Raw genomic sequence first — 16,339 nt, 5'->3', positions numbered from 1 at the left:
GAAATAAAGTGACACGAAAGGACAATGAAATAATATTTTAATTGGGAAGAGCAGGCGGAAAGTACCTCTAGAGAATTGTTGCGTGTCTTTCTTTCTTTCTTTCTCTCTCTCTCTTGTTACATCACAAGGCCACTGTTTCATATAATGTAAGCACAAGATTGCAAAATTGCAATGCAATGTAGGCAGATGAAAAGGTCTACAGCAGCATGTATTATGTATCTAATATGTCTTTTTATACTGCCCTTCAATTATTATCCTTGGGGGGAATTTGCAAAAAAGGATAGCATTTTTAAATATATGTACAAAAAAGCTGTAGTAAGCCAGAAGCAACAAAAATCATAGAAGCAGCAGAAAATAGGCATTAGAGATGAAAACTGCATCTAAAAGCTTGGGAAAGTCATTGCGTGGTTCTGAAAAGACAGTAAGGGGGTCCTCTCTATGAACATTGTTCTGCAGCAAGGTTTGCCTTCGCTTCAAAGGTCCTTTCTCTTCTAGTCTGCCACCCATCTCACTTCAGATGGAAGGCTGTGGGACCTGCCCTCTGTGTCTCTCCCTACAGTCATTCTCTCCAAAACCCCTTTCCCAGATGGGCTCGCTGCTGATATTGGAGTTGTGTGGCAAGTCCCCTCCCCCCATGAGAAATGAAGACACTGGACACATTGTTTAAGGTTAATGGGCATAAAAAGGCCACAACTTTATTGATTACAGAATTGAAAGGTATTGGCCTTAGGCATTGGCTCCTATCGTCTACCCGGCATGAAGTTGTCCACAAGCCGTGGGAGTCCTGTTGAAGTACGCCAACTTGGATCCCACGGGTGTCACCGCTCGGGGAAGTGCCGGGGGCCCTTACCTCCCTAGGTTTCGGACAAGGCAACGCCCCCCGGAGTCCTCTTTTTTTATAATAAATATTTATTGAAATTTTTAAGTTACAATATAAAAAACAAACAAAGTTATAACATAGCATGACATATTTTCTTATCTTCTTAGGACCTCCTCACGTCTCCCGCCCCTACCTTCCACTTTAAAAAATTAATCCAGCAAATAATCACCTTACTTCCATCCTTACTGTCTAATTTTCAATGTTATATCTCAAATTTTAGGTACCTTGGTTATGCTCCATAAAAAATTAAATTTAGCCAAATAGTTATCCAAAAAAATTTGTTTTTTCTTACATTTTGACTTATCTTCCTACTTCACTTCATCTATTTTAATGGTGACAAATTGTTTATAATCAAGCATCCTGCTTAACATTCATACAGCTTACAATATTTTTGCAAATAAATCTTAATTTTTTTCCAATCTTCTTCTACCGTCTCCTCTCCCAGGTCTCGGATTCTGCCGGTCATCTCAGCCAGTTGCATATAGTCCATCAGTTGCATCTGCCATTCTTCCAGTGTGGGTAAATCTTGAGTTTTCCAATGCTTGGCGAGAAGTATCCTTGCTGCTGTTGTTGCGTACATAAAAAATGTTCGGTCCTTCTTTACCACCCCTTGGCCGACAATACCCAAAAGGAAGGCCTCTGGTTTCTTAGAGAAGGTATACTTAAATACCTTTTTCAGTTCATTATATATCATTTCCCAGAAAGCCTTCACTTTAGGGCAGGTCCACCAGAGGTGAAAGAATGTTCCTTCATTTTCTTTACATTTCCAACACTTATTATCAGACAAGTGGTATATTTTTGCAAGTTTGACTGGGGTCATGTACCATCTGTATATCATTTTCATTACATTTTCTTTCAAAGCATTACATGCAGTAAAATTCAACACAGTAGTCCACAACCTTTCCCAGTCCTCAAACATGATATTGTGCCCAATGTCCTGTGCCCACTTTATCATGGCCGATTTTACCGTTTCATCTTGTGTGTTCCATTTTAACAGCAAGTTGTACATTCTTGAAAGTACCTTAGTCTTAGGCTCTAACAATTCCGTTTCCAACTTCGATTTCTCCACCTGGAACCCTAACTTTTTGTCAAGTTTAAAAACTTCCTTAATCTGAGCGTAATGTAACCAATCTCGCACTTTATCTCTCATTTTCTCCATACTCTGCAACTTCCAATTGTCTCCATCTTTTTCTAGTATTTCCCAATACTTTGGCCAATTGGCCTCCATATTGAGTCTTTTTCGGGCCTTAGCTTCCAATGGTGAAAGCCACCTTGGAGTTTTATTTTCCAGTAAGTCTTTATATTTTGTCCAGACATTAAACACTGCTTTCCTGACAATATGATTCTTGAAAACCTTGTTAATCTTAACCTTGTCATACCATAAATATGCATGCCAACCAAAAGCATTGTTTAAACCTTCCAAATCCAGTACATCAGTGTCTTCAAGAAGTAGCCAGTCTTTTAACCAGCAGAAAGCTGCTGATTCATAGTACAGCCTTAAGTCTGGCAGGGCAAAGCCCCCTCTTTCTTTCGCATCTGTTAATATCTTAAACTTAATTCTGGGCTTTTTGCCCTGCCAGACAAATTTAGAAATATCTCTCTGCCACTTCCGAAAGCACTCTGTCTTATCCACAATCTGTAATGTTTGAAACAAAAACAACATTTTTGGCAATACATTCATCTTGATAGCAGCAATTCGGCCTAACAAGGAAAGTTTCAGTCTTGTCCAACTATCTAAATCTCTTTTAATTTCTGACCAACATTTCTCATAGTTGTCCTTAAATAAACTCAAATTTTTTGCTGTTATGTTTACCCCTAGGTATTTTACTTTTTTAACCACATTTAACTCTGTCTCTGAAACCGTTCTGACTCTGCATCTGTCAGATTTTTTCCCAATACCTTAGTTTTCTGCTTGTTTAATTTAAATCCCGCCACCCGACCAAAGTCTTGAATTAATTGTAATACTCTTTTCGTGCTAGATTCTGGCTCCTGCAGGGTCAAAACTAGGTCATCTGCAAAAGCTTTGAGTTTATATTGTTTCACTCCGACCTGGATTCCTTCCACCAACCGGTCTCCTCTAATCATATTCAAGAGCACCTCCAGAACTGAGATAAATAACAATGGGGAGATAGGGCAACCTTGTCGTGTTCCTTTTTCAATTTTAAACTCTTCTGTAACCACATTGTTAACTATCAGTTTGGCCTTTTGTTCTGAATAAATTGCATCAATCCCATTTTCAAAACCCCGTCCCACTCCCATCCCTTCTAGGTTCCCCTACCGGACTACCCTTTCCATTGGGGAAGGTGATGGCGCTTCCTTCCCCCCATTCAATTGCATAACAATTAACCCCTGCCAATGCCTAACCGCCAATACCGAGGAAGTTGTGACGTTTGCTACGAGGTAGGCGAAAAAACCAAAAGGCATGAAGTGTGCCAACTTGGAAAAATTCCTACCCGGCCCCTTGCGGCGACCAACCAAAGTCCATAGCAAGGTCATAGCTAGCTAAACCTAAAGGGTGGGTGGGATGGGAAAACCACTCGGCTGGGAAAGGGAAAAGAGGGCGGTCCCCGGGCATCCCCGGCCTTAAATGCGCTAGGCCCCGCCTCCCCAGCCCGCCGATTGGCGGACGGGGTGGAAGGCATGCCCGGGGATTCCCTGTCCACGCGGGGGCAAGGTCCCGCCCCCGCGTGTTTGGGAGGAGGGTTTAGCCCGCAACCCTCTCTCCTCCTAGGAGGAAATGGCTCTGTAGGAAGAGAAACTTCAGGGGACATTTTACAGGTGGACAAGCCCCAGGGCTAGGGAAACCAAGCAGGTCTATGTCTAGTCCGTGCCAGGATAGGATGCTTCCCAGGAATCACATGTATGGCATCTTGGGTTTCACACTGGAGAAAGATGGGATACACAAGTAAGCGAATAAAATTAAATCAAATCTGCACCCCATGAAGCTGAGAGAGGCGGCATCTCCCAAGGTTTCCCCGGCCTCTAGGGACAGAGATAGCAAAACTTTGCAGAATACCTTCCCTCTTGTCTAGTAAGGCAGAGAGGAAGCTCTCCCATCAGACCAACTAGCAGGCTAAATGGGTGTTGCGGATGCAGACATGTGGACAACACCAGGTTCCCAATTCCTGTTCTGCGTGATTGTGACAAAACTGGGTTTGGGTTGTGGCCTTGTGCAGCATCTTTGAACCTATCTGATGAAAGGGACAGGGACATTGCTGGTAGTGAGCAGTATGGGTTTTTGATGTTGTTGAGGTGTTCGGCTGCCAGGGGACTACAACACAGAACTGAGGAATTCAGTACAGCTGCAACACAATGTAGAAACCTGATGAGTTTCAATTTGCTCTTCATTGCTGCTTTGGGAAAGATGTTCTTCGTTTCCTTTGATTCTTCATTTTCTTCTCCCAGGGCAGCCAAAGAACACCACGGTGATTCTCCCACTGAAATGAAGCAGTACTTGTGCATGAGAACTTCCCAGTCTTTTGTCCCTTAAAACATTTTTCAGTGTTGGGATAGTTCCATCAAATCTCATCAACTTAAGGCTACAATAAAAACACTTATTTAAGAATGTCATTGATTTCAGAAAAACTTACTTATGAGGTGGTAGGTTCAGTCTTGGAGCCTTAGTGTGATTGAGACTGACTGAGTGAAACTGAGTGTGTAATTAAATTTATTCAGGCAATGAAACAGAGACACGCTGGGATGGGGGGGGGGAGTTCTTGGGAGTATAATACTGGGTAGGGGCCAGTCAGGCAAATCTCTTCCTGCTTATTTAAGGATTTGGGTTGTCTGTAATAATGTGATAATCAGCAATGTTGTATATGTAAAAATATATATGTAAAAAAATGGATGTCAGTACTGGTGGTACTCCATAGCAGTGAGTACAACCCCTCTGCCCAAAAACAAACCCTATAAATTATTATTTTATTATTTATTAAATTTCTATACCTCCCCTCATCTGAGAATCAGAGGGCAGTTTACACTATAAAAACAGGAAAGTACCCAACATTTTATTAGCTATGCTGTTACCTATTTCACTTATTGGTTGGTTTTGTGTTTGTTTTTTTTTACAAAAGGTCTCAAAGCAACTCACATGGTAGAAATTATAATACAATTCTACCTTAAAAGCAGTAAGAGCAAACCAAAAGCAATCACCACTAATAAGAAAATATTTCCTCCCGTCTCATTCTCCCCACCTAAGCCACAATATAATTGTGGTTTCGAATAATCCCATGCTCTGAAAGAACTGACCATCTTCATTTTGTGTTCCAACTTCCTTTTTACAAGTCCCCTCTTTTTTGTTGTTATTTTTAGAAGTTTCCCTTTTAAAATTAATCATGACTGTGTTCAACGTTCTTGGCAATTTCCCACTTACATATAGCCTAAATTTGATTTCACTGCTGTAACTGTGTCAAATCTGTTTCAACAACATTTGTGCCTCAAACCAGGTTCTGGGTACCATTTTGGATTAAGAACAAAGTCACCTCCATCTGGTTCATTCCATGACCAACTGTTCTATATCACAGTCGTTTAGGGTATCTAGAAATTGCCCATTACCAACATCACCCATTACCGACGTCATTGGGGAGTATTATTGGGCTGGATCTTTGTCTTCTCCAACCCACTGGCCAACTTTGACATGCTGGTGGGGCCAGTCACATGTCAACCATTGACATCATGAGGAAATCATGTGACTAATTGTGTGGGTAGTGTCACCCATGTGCCAAAGTTAAACTAAGTGGGGAAGGGGTCTGCTTCACCGGTTCATTCCTTGAAAGCAATGCACCAGGATTGAACCATGCCCACCCCCACCTATCAGCTAATATCATACAGTCAAGTCAGCTGATTGACAGGTGGGCACAATTTGGGGGGGAAGGGCCTTATTGGGCTAAGACAGGTGGAGGACCTTAACCCATGCATTACCAACATTCTCTCCCTCCTTGGATAGCTCCCCGATTTCATTCTTCATTTCAACACCATCACTTAGCTCAGGTTCAAGGGGGCAATAATACATAATGCTCTCTGTCGTAAACTACTTTTGGGGCCTGATATTCCCACCCAGAGCAGTTCTGTGACGTTCTGCTAAGAATTCCAGTTTGACTATTCCCTGAGAGATGGTCCTGTCTTCCCTGTATAGTCTGAACCCAGAGATAACTGTATCCCACTTGTTTTCCCTATTCCATCAGGTTTCTGTTATACACACACACACACACACACACACAGTGGTACCTCGGGTTAGACACTTCAGGTTACAGACACTTCAGTTACAGACTCCACTAACCCAGATATAGTATCTCGGGTTAAGAACTTTGCTTCAGGATGAGAACAGAAATCGTGCAGTGGCAGCACGGCGGCAGTGGGAGGCCCTATTAGCTAAAGCAGTACCTCAGGTTAAGAACAGTTTCAGGTTAAGAACAGACCTCCAGAATGAATTAAGTTCTTAACCAGAGGTACCACTGTACATACCCCATGTATGCATTCTCCCTCCCCCCCCCAGCAAATGTCTAGTGCTCCATTTTGAAAAGTCAGTTTTTCTATAGTGATTTAACAATCGTTTCCCCTATGCAGGGGGTTGTAGCTCTGGGCCAGGTATAGGACTCTCCCCACAACTCTTGGCACCCATAACTAACTATGCCTTCCAGAGCCCTCTGGGGAAGTAATGACTGTTTAAAGTGATATCATAGTGCTTTAAATGTGTAGTGTGGATATGGCCAGCACACCAAATCAGGGAACACACAGGTAACGTGTCTATGATTTGATGATGATTTCATTTCCTGGAGAGAGGCTCCAAATATCAAATGAAACCTCAACGCCAAATTTTAAGTCTGGAGAAGAAAAATGAAAGAAAGTGGCCGGGCTGAAAATGAATACAATAAGCAGATAATTTCAAGCAAACAAAATATTTGGTGTTAGGAAAAGACAGGTGTTAGCTTTTCACCTTCTGGCAAGTGATTTGTTCCTGTTTCTCTTGGCCTACCTCCTGTTATTTTACCTTGTTCTTATTTGATCAACCGAACTTTGTTTCATATTCTGCTTATATATTTTAATATAGGGCTTTGGGGGGCCTTCAGGCTGATAAGTGGAAAAAAGTAAATATTTTGCTTTCCTTGTTTTAATTAACCTTTGTATGAGAAGAACAACAAATATGATTAAGATATTAACTCACAAAAGTCAAAAGAAAATCGGATGGAATTAATGGGACTATATCATTGTGTTCTCCATGAAGACCCAACACAGTGCTGCTTGTGCAACAAGGGCAAACAGTTGGGAAATCTTGGCAGCGGCTTCTCCCACAGAAGTCTAGACTTATCTAGAAGGCAATATAAGGCATTTTTAAAAAATGAAATAAGTACTGACAATGGCTGTGGTTGAGCAGATGTTGCGGTGGTGACTGTTAGCAGTCTGTAGTTGAACAGGGCAACTTTTAATAATTATACAGTTGAAGATTTCTAACTTTCCAAATGGAGACCTGTGAAATATCATTAAATGGAGGGCAGGGTGACTTTCAAAGCTAGTCTTTAGACAAGCTGTGAGGGCACTCTGCTGTTGGAGATGTGAGAATGAGGTGTCAAAGTTAAATACTAGACACAAAGATTTGCAGGGGAATCAGAAAATACAACGAAGAAAAAAGGTCCTGTGAGGAATTGCTCAACAGAGGGGCTGTTTCTGAGGTTTGCCATCTTCTGTATCAACTGGTTCCTGACTCCATCTGTAGGTCATTTTTGCCTCTTCCACTCAAGGAAAGAGTTGGCATTCTGGATTATTGAATCAATTGCCTTTCTGAATCCAAAAGAGCTGCTGTCTTTGGCAACCAAAACCTTTGGCAGAACAGGGATGTGATGTTGTCATACTTTTTTTGGGGGGGGGAGCTAAAATTAAGGTGACTTACTGCTACTATGTGAATATGTTAAACATTTTCATGTTAAGTATGGGAAATATATAAATGGCACTGAGGCAGCAGCAAATGAGGAAAGGCAGTTGGAATATCTGAGAATTGTGAGGAAGGCATTTGTTCCACCCAGTCCCTTCTTGTATGAGGCAGCAGCAGCAGCTGCCCCCCAGTGGGGATGTCCTGGACTATGTGAGACAATAGTCTCACTGCAGATGGTGACAGCAGTCATGGAATTAAAAGACGCCTGCTCCTTGGAAGAAAGGTGATAGCAAACCTAGACAGCATCTTAAAAAGCAGAGACATCACCTTGCCAACAAAGGTCCGTATAGTTAAAGCTATGGTTTTCCAAGTAGTGATGTATGGAAGTGAGAGCTGGACCATAAAGAAGGCTGATCGCCGAAGAATTGATGCTTTTGAATTATGGTGCTGGATGAGACTCTTGAGAGTCCCATGGACTGCAAGAAGATCAAACACATCCATTCTTAAGGAAATCAGCCCTGAGTGCTCACTGGAAGGACTGATCGTGAAGATGAGGCTCCAATACTTTGGCCACCTCATGAGAAGAGAAGACTCCCTGGAAAAGACCCTGATGGTGGGAAAGATGGAGGGCACAAGGAGAAGGGGACGACAGAGATGGTTGGACGAGTGTTCTCGAAGCTAGTAACATGAGTTTGACCAAACTGCGGGAGGCAGTGGAAGACAGGAGTGCCTGGCGTGCTCTGGTCCATGGGGTCACGAAGAGTCGGACACGACTAAATGACTAAACAACAACAACAACATGTGAGACAAAGCACTGTATCTGAGTGGGGTTTCCTTGTTTTGGTGCTATTCCTGGGGAAGCTTGCATTTTACTGCTGAATCGGAGCAAGCAGCAAATGGGTTTTTCATGGACTACCATTTCACTCCAATTCGGCGGTATAAGACGGGTTTCCCTGGAGAAAGTGCCAGGACAAAAACAAAAAGCCCAAACCATTTGCTTGGACATGGGGCTTTAAAGCACAGACCTGTGCATGAGGGATCTGGATAAGCCCTGGCAAAACCTGCTTCAAGAGCCAGGCCATTCAGTTGCAGGACAGCATAGAGAGCCAGTGTGGTGTAGTGGTTAAGAGCGGTAGTCTCGTAATCTGGGGAACTGGGTTCGCGTCTCTGCTCCTCCACATGCAGCTGTTGGGTGACCTTGGGCCAGTCACACTTCTCTGAAGTCTCTCAGCCCCACTCACCTCACAGAGTGTTTGTTGTGGGGGAGGAAGGGAAAGGAGAATGTTAGCTGCTTTGAGACTCCTTAAAGGGAGTGAAAGGCAGGATATCAAATCCAAACTCGTCTCTTCTTCTTCATTTGTTCGAACATCAGAGAGCAAGGGGAGGGGGGCTTATATGAAGCTCTGCCCAGCTCTTGTGACTGTTGTATCACAAATTTATTGTGTTTTAAATGTATTGTGAGCCACCCTGAGAACATTGATTAGTAGGCAGGGTATAAATACTCTTGATCAGATACATTGTGGAGGGCAATGGCTATGATCAACAGCCCTGTGGAACTCCCTCCCATCAGATGTCAAGGAGATAAGTAACTATGCAACTCTTAGAGGACATCTGAAGGCAGCTCTGTATAGGGAAGTTTTTAATGTTTGATGTTTTATTATGTTTCTATATATGCTGGAAGCTGCCCAGAGTACCTGGGGCAATCTAGTCAGATGGGTGGGGTACAAATAATAAAATTATTATTAGTAGTAATAGTAATGGTATTTCGTTTTGAGGATTAAAAATTGGCTTTAAATAGTATTGTTTTGCCCAGTTTGATTTCTTTGTTAAATTTCCTTCCTTTTCACTTTTTAAGAAAATAGATCTACAGTTAAAAGCAGCAATGCAAGCAGTACCAGTACTTGATCAAGCACTCCAACTTTCCCAACAGACATCTGTCAATCCTGTTACCCTCTAAGCTACCAACCAAAAATATTTCTACACAATGTTTCATGACTGGCTGGTTCTCTTTTATGTGCATTTTTTCCTGCTAAAAGACACAGTAAAGAGAATAAAGTCTCTGATTATTTGGTGCCCTTGTTTTTTCAGTATCTCAGCAAGCACAATGTTCTATAATTGCTGGAACCACCTGTTACAGGTAAAGTTCCTGCGTATTACCCCATTGCCTTGCCATTTACAGTTTTACAGGTATCAGCATACTTTTTGGTAGTTAACTCCGCTGCAACTGTAGGAAGAATCTGCCCATGACCCAATAATTAAATGCAGCCAACTTTATTTGACTTTGCTAATGTTACCATGCCTATTTTTTCCAATAGTCACATTATACTGTTTTTAAAAAAACTGTACAGAAAATGCAATCTCTTCATGAACTGCTGATATACTTCACTAACACAAGATTACATTTGCTGCAGCTACAGCCCTGGCATTAATAAGAAAAATATACTTGTGTCTAGAGAGGGAGGTGGGTGGGAACCAACATTTTAAAGTCACTCAATGTCATTTGCATGCAGAATTGGGATCCTCTGAATTTTAAACATGTGTAAGTCAAGAGAATCATATCAATTTGACTTATTCAATGTGGAAAATAATAGAAAGCATTTACCATGAATGTGACACATATCGAGGTTTCCGGGAAGAATTGTTGTGAAAACTATGACCATTAAAGGCAAGACTCCAAGCATTAACATCCACACCACCAAATAATGTAAATAGTGCATGATTAAAGGGGCAGATAAAACAGTGGGAACTCATCCTGACTATTAAAAATTGAGGCTTCATTCTTCTCTCAAAAAAAAGTTTTTGTTTTGTTTCTTAAATCACCACAACCAAATTCTGTTTCCAAAAGTATTGACATCACAAAGCTATGCAGTTTTAAAATGTAAGTATTTTTTTCAATCCAGATCACACATACTAGATATGTGACTATGTATGTGTTTGTGTGTGTTGAGGAACCTGGAAATGGTACGAAATTGAGATGTCTTTATTTCAGTCAGTTATATTTACTAATATAAGCATCTGTCAGGTCTTGGCTTCCGTCAACAGATACTCATTCTGGAATCGCCCCCTCTGCCTGTAGCCAGGTGTTGTTCCACTGCAGGCCTATTTTACACACCCAAGGTGCCTGGAGCTGGATCATATTCAAGGTCCTGCTAGCCTACACTAGAGTATCGCTCTTAAAAGGAAAGAATGGGATTACATAAGCATAACTTCAAAAACACAATTGGGGGCAGATACATTATTCTCATTAGCATACTTCAATTCTAGAGCCTGGAGGCGGAGAGATAACTCACATGGGATTTTGTATGTTATGCTTTGTGTTCCCTTAATATGCACTTATTACTTATTGTCTCTGCTATAGCACTGAGATCAGTGAAATATGAAAAGCATAGTTAAAGGTAAATCCTTTTTTGTTTGGTCTCTCTGGAATACACAACCAGCAGACAGACCACTTTTCAATCTATTTGCTTTCTCATTAAGACTCAAATCTATAATTGGAAACTTGTTCCTGGAGAAAGATCAAACAACTGTTCTGCATTTTGGATGCAACTGAGACAGGTCCACATAAACACACACAGAGAGAACTGAGTGATAGATTTGCATGTGTGGAGAGAGAAATAAAAAGAATTTAAGATAGACATAAGGGGGATGTGGCTCATAAAGTATATAGTTAATTGCCTGAAGGACTCTCCTTCAGTTACACATAAGAGAAAGAAATGTCTTCCCAACGAAATGCAGATGTGAACTCATTAAAAAAAAGTTGGTAATGCAATCATCCTTTGTTCATTTCAGTGTTTGGGATTATAGTACTTACTTACTTATCAAACCTTTATTAGGCATTATGCGAATAAAACCGTAAAAGAGAAAATAACATATAAAGGCCTTGAAATATATATAAAAGGGCAGCAGTTGGCTACATACATATATATATATATACATATAGAGTCAATGGTTTTCTTTGTTAACCTGCTCCTTGGAGGACTGCTACCAAAAACTCGGCTACCCCCGCCGTTACCCTTTGGTCAACGTCGGATAGGTAGAGTCCCACACATTTCCCTTGCTGGGGTTCCAGACCACCCGAGAGAGGGGACAGCACGCGTTGACGGAGCGTACTGTACAATGGGCAATGAAAGAGAATATGCTCTACAGTGTCCGGGACATTCATAGAACATCTGCAGAATCTCTTGTTTCTAGGAATATTTTGATATCTTCCCCTGACAAATGCTGAGGGAAAAACATTCAAACGGGCCAGCATAAAAGCCCTACGTTGGGCTGGGATTATTAATTTAGTGACGTAATTGGCTCTGCTATCTAAGATATTTAAATCATAGAATATGGGGGAGCAAATTTTGTTTACAGCTGCCATAATATTTTGTCTCTCGACATCCTTTAGTCTAGTTTGGATATTATGGAAAATGTATTGCTCATTAGAATTGTACAGGGGCTCCAGCTCGATGCCTAAAGATTCAATCTTTTTTTCGAGGTGCTGATACCATCTTGATTTATAGGAGTCATTGAGCAAATCGGCGAGCAGACTTGATGGAGGGCAGCGAAAATGGCAGCGTAACCAGTACTTTATTGAGGTGGACCATGCCCAATATTCCATTGTGTGTATGCCTATTTCTGCACACATTGTTTCATATTTGATCATAGCTGGGAGTCCAAGAATGCGTCTCAGAAAGCTGGAGTGAATCTTTTTTAAATCACTGTTATATGCTTGGACCCATAGCGGGATTCCATAGAATATCTGGGATTGCACTTTTGTTTGGAATATCTGATTGGCCGCAGGAATAAATTGATTACCTTTCTGATAGTAAAAACGGGCAACTGCTGATGAGGTGCACTTTGCCTGTTTTATGGCGTTTGTGCGATGGGTTGCCCACCCTAAATTGCTCTGGAATAAGATTCCCAGATACCTATAGGTTTTCACTTGTTGGATTTCTTGCCCTCTTATTTTCCATTTCTCTAATTTCCAACCATTCGAGAAGACCAAAATTTTTGTCTTCTCATAATTTATAGAGAGTTTGTTGCATTCGCAGTAAAGGATCAGTGAAGATATAAGACGTTTCAGACCCAAGCTCGTTAATGATAGTAGGACAGCATCGTCTGCGTATAATAAGAGAGGAACTGGTTTCTGATTAAGTTTAGGGGCATGAGATTCTATTTTTTGAAGGTAATCTGGCAAGTCTGATAGAAATAAATTAAATAGAAAGGGGGCAAGGATACACCCTTGTTTTACCCCTTTCGAGTTAGGGATGTCTGATGAAAGGTGACCTTTGGTGTTAAGTTTGACTTGGCAGGTATTGGAAGAGTATAGATTTTGCATTAGAATCAATAGGCGCTGATCAATTTTTAATTCTGCGAGTTTCCTCCACAACTTTGGGCGGTCAATTGAGTCGAATGCACCACGAAAATCTACAAAAGCAGCATATATCTTAGATTGCCTTTGGAATCTGTATTTTTCAACCAAGTGCATAAGTACAAGACAGTGGTCTAGTGTAGAGCAACCTTTGGAGAAACCTATTTGTTCTTTCCCTGGCAAATTTAGATTTTTCATCCAGGTAAGGAGTTTAGATAAGAGGTGCTTGGCGTAGATTTTCCCTATCACTGATAATAGGCTTATCGGTCTATAATTCCTTGGTTCTTTTGGGTCGCCGTTTTTAAAGATTGGAATAATTATTGATCTTAACCATATCTCAGGTATGATCCCATATTTATCTATGAGAGTAAACAGTTGAGCTAAGGGTTCTGCCCACCAATCTATATAGGTCTTAAATAGTTCTATTGGTAGACCGTCTGGCCCAGGAGATTTCCCCGATTTGAAATTTTTAACTATCTCTCTAATTTCCTCTTCCTCTACCCTTGGCCACTCCTGGAGTTTATTAATTTTATTTTTAGTGGTTTCATTTCCTTTAAGTTCACTGTGTAGATTGTTAAATACAGATGTAAAGTATTGGGACCATTTGGATTCTTCAATTGGTGGTAGAGTTAGTTGATTTTCGGCTTTCAATCCTCCGTACACTAAGTTCCAGAACGGATTATAGTAGATTAGATGACTGCAACGTGCTCTGTGTGGGGCTTCACTTGTGCCTGATTTGGGAAATGTAGTTTGTGCAGAATGCTGCAGCATGGTTGCTGACATGATACCCTGTCAGCAACACTTCTGCTCACAGATCTGCACTGGTTGCCCATTTGCTACTGGCCCACATTCAAAGTCAACCCCTCAACAGTTGTTTGCTTCGATCTGCAGAACCGGTACTGTAAAGCGTGTTCTCCCTAAATGAGAGCACGTGTTGCAGTGGGGTCCGCTGAGTCACCCCTCTGTTGCCAGGTAGGGTGATAAATATTACCCTGGCATTTAATTGGATGGCTGTGTTGCTGGGGGAATTTACTTGTTGCAAATTTGGTGGGAGGGACAGAACTGTTTAAATTCAGAGCACGCAGCTTGATGCTTTCTCTTTCGCTGTGTGAGCCGAATCACCCACCCTGAGTTTGGAAGGTTTTGCTTGACCTTGCTATGCCTGTCATGGGGTCGTCTGCCGTTGGGGCAGGGGCCTGGTAGGAATTTTGTCCATCTGGCTGATTGGCTGAGCCATTCAGTTTTTGCCTACTGCGTAGCAAATTGTCACAACTTGTAAGGTTGGCAGTTAGGCATTGGTTATCAATTGATTGGAGGAGGAGTAAGGATTGGCTGTGCCTGCCTCTCCAATGCTGCTGTGGAAGGGAATTCTGTTAAAGGAATCCAGGGGCTTGCCATGATTTTGTCCGAATCCCTGGAGAGGGACTAGGGCCGGCAAGCCCTGGGAAGCATGCGGGTGAGCGCTAAGGGCCTGTGACTCAGCTCCATTGCTCCCCAATATTGTTTTCCCTTACCGGTATCCAATGGAGTTCGGATGTCAGTTCTGTCCCCAGGCTGGGGGGGGGGGGCAGATAGTCTTAACCAATGCCTAAGCAACCACTCATAAAAATTGTATTTTAATAAAGTTGTGGCCAAAATTATGCCAAAAACCCAAACAAAAAAATTATGTGTGAGTTGTGAGTTATTTGAAGGGTGGCTTCGGGACCTCAACACGCAACAGGTGCCAGGCAATATTTGTTCCACAATTGTAATCCATTGTTTTACTGGTGTGAGAGCAACTACAGTTTGAAACTTTCATATAGCCACTGCCCATTCCTCCACTCTCATTATGCCAGCTTCTGCCCTACCCAATTCGCCACCTTAGACAGATGAAGGCAGAAGGAGCAGGTCCATCCCAGCCCTTTTATTCTGCCTGTGTCTTTCTCTGTCTGCTTCCCTCAACTTCTTCCTTTCCACATGGGTCGTGGAAGCTGAGGGAACCCAATCACTCCGTACCCTGTGCCCACGCCTGTGTGTGAGAGAGGATAGGAGGGGAGAAAGAGCTGACAATGACCCTGTCATGGCTTTCTAAACCAAGGGGCCAAACACACATTTATTTTACTTGGTGTCTCATCAGTTGATTATTCAGCACCCAAAGATTTGGATCTGAAAAGGTGAACTGCCTCCTTTGGAAGACATTGAGTTTGAAGGGATACCTGTGAGATGAAATCTCTGGACATGTGTTTGATTTGTGTAAGCTGTCACTTGAAAATAGCAGTCATTAAATAACCAACATGCTTCCATGAACTCATCGCAGCTCTTTTCTTTCACTTCTCTACACATGGAGAGAAAAAATGTGCTCACCCAGGCCAACCATTTTGTCCTCCACCAGCCCCAGCCAAGCTTTCCACATGTTGAAGAAAGTTCTGGAGGGGGGGAAGCCTGTTGAGGTTGCCACATTATAACTGTCCTAAGGTAGGGCTGCCATACATCTGGAATTTCTGGACATATCCAGGATTCATCCATCGAAAATAGTGTCAGGGTGGAATTTTCAAAAATTGGTTAAAATGTCCAGGGAAACCTGGATGTATTGTTGATTTTTTGATGAATTTCCTAAAATATATCTTTAAATTTTGATTTATTTATTTTTTGGGAGATTTTGCCAAAAGAGCTAACAACTTTTGTTGTGCTTTGGATTTTCACTTTTGAAATATGGCAACCCTATCTAAGGTCATCTGGAGGCCTAAACATCTGAAATTATGACACTCCACTCCATTATCAGAAGACTCAAAGCATGCATTTGTGCCTTGGTACCATCAGTCAAAGTCTTCATCAATCACACATTAATATGCAGATTTTAATTAGGTTTTAATTCAAGATGTTCATTGTAATAATATTTTAAAAAGACAGTGCTTTGGGGAATGACAATGATGTTTACCTCTTAAGTCAGGTAATGGTTTTTAGATGATTTTATAAGAAGGATATTATTTGTCTGTGTTATTTAATCAAGAGGAACAGTTGTGCTCATTAAATATGCTAAAAGTATCATTTACATGATGGGCTGTTATATGGTGGATGAGAAGGAGGAAAATGTGACACAAGACTATGTCAATTTTTAAGATTAAGTTGGATAGGGATTATTGCAAACTATTATCCCTGTGAAAGTTCTTACTCTCACAAAAGTGCTTGGAGGAAAATTACTACTACTACTGCTACTATTAATTATTATTATTTGGACATTCTTCAGCCATGGCTC

The 16,339-nt window shown here is 41.5% G+C and overlaps 1 protein-coding gene across 2 annotated transcripts in view; it reads right to left on the bottom strand.

Moving 5' to 3' along the window:
* LOC309367739 (uncharacterized protein) overlaps positions 1-16,339 on the bottom strand; it is a 177,185-nt gene that overhangs the window by 64,407 nt on the left and 96,439 nt on the right. Inside the window, exon 5 of one of the 2 annotated variants that reach the window (XR_014167307.1) lies at positions 4,203-4,317. The exons of the other annotated variant lie outside the window; for it this stretch is intronic. The gene's annotated coding sequence lies outside the window, so the exon portion shown is untranslated. The remainder of the gene's footprint in view (positions 1-4,202; positions 4,318-16,339) is intronic. 2 annotated transcript variants of the gene reach the window in all.

The sequence above is a fragment of the Podarcis melisellensis genome (genome assembly GCF_964234715.1).
Source record: "Podarcis melisellensis genome assembly, chromosome: 4".
Taxonomy (NCBI): domain Eukaryota; kingdom Metazoa; phylum Chordata; class Lepidosauria; order Squamata; family Lacertidae; genus Podarcis; species Podarcis melisellensis.
The sequence above is the reverse complement of the archived record's forward strand: the minus strand, read 5'-3'. Positions and strand labels throughout refer to the sequence as shown.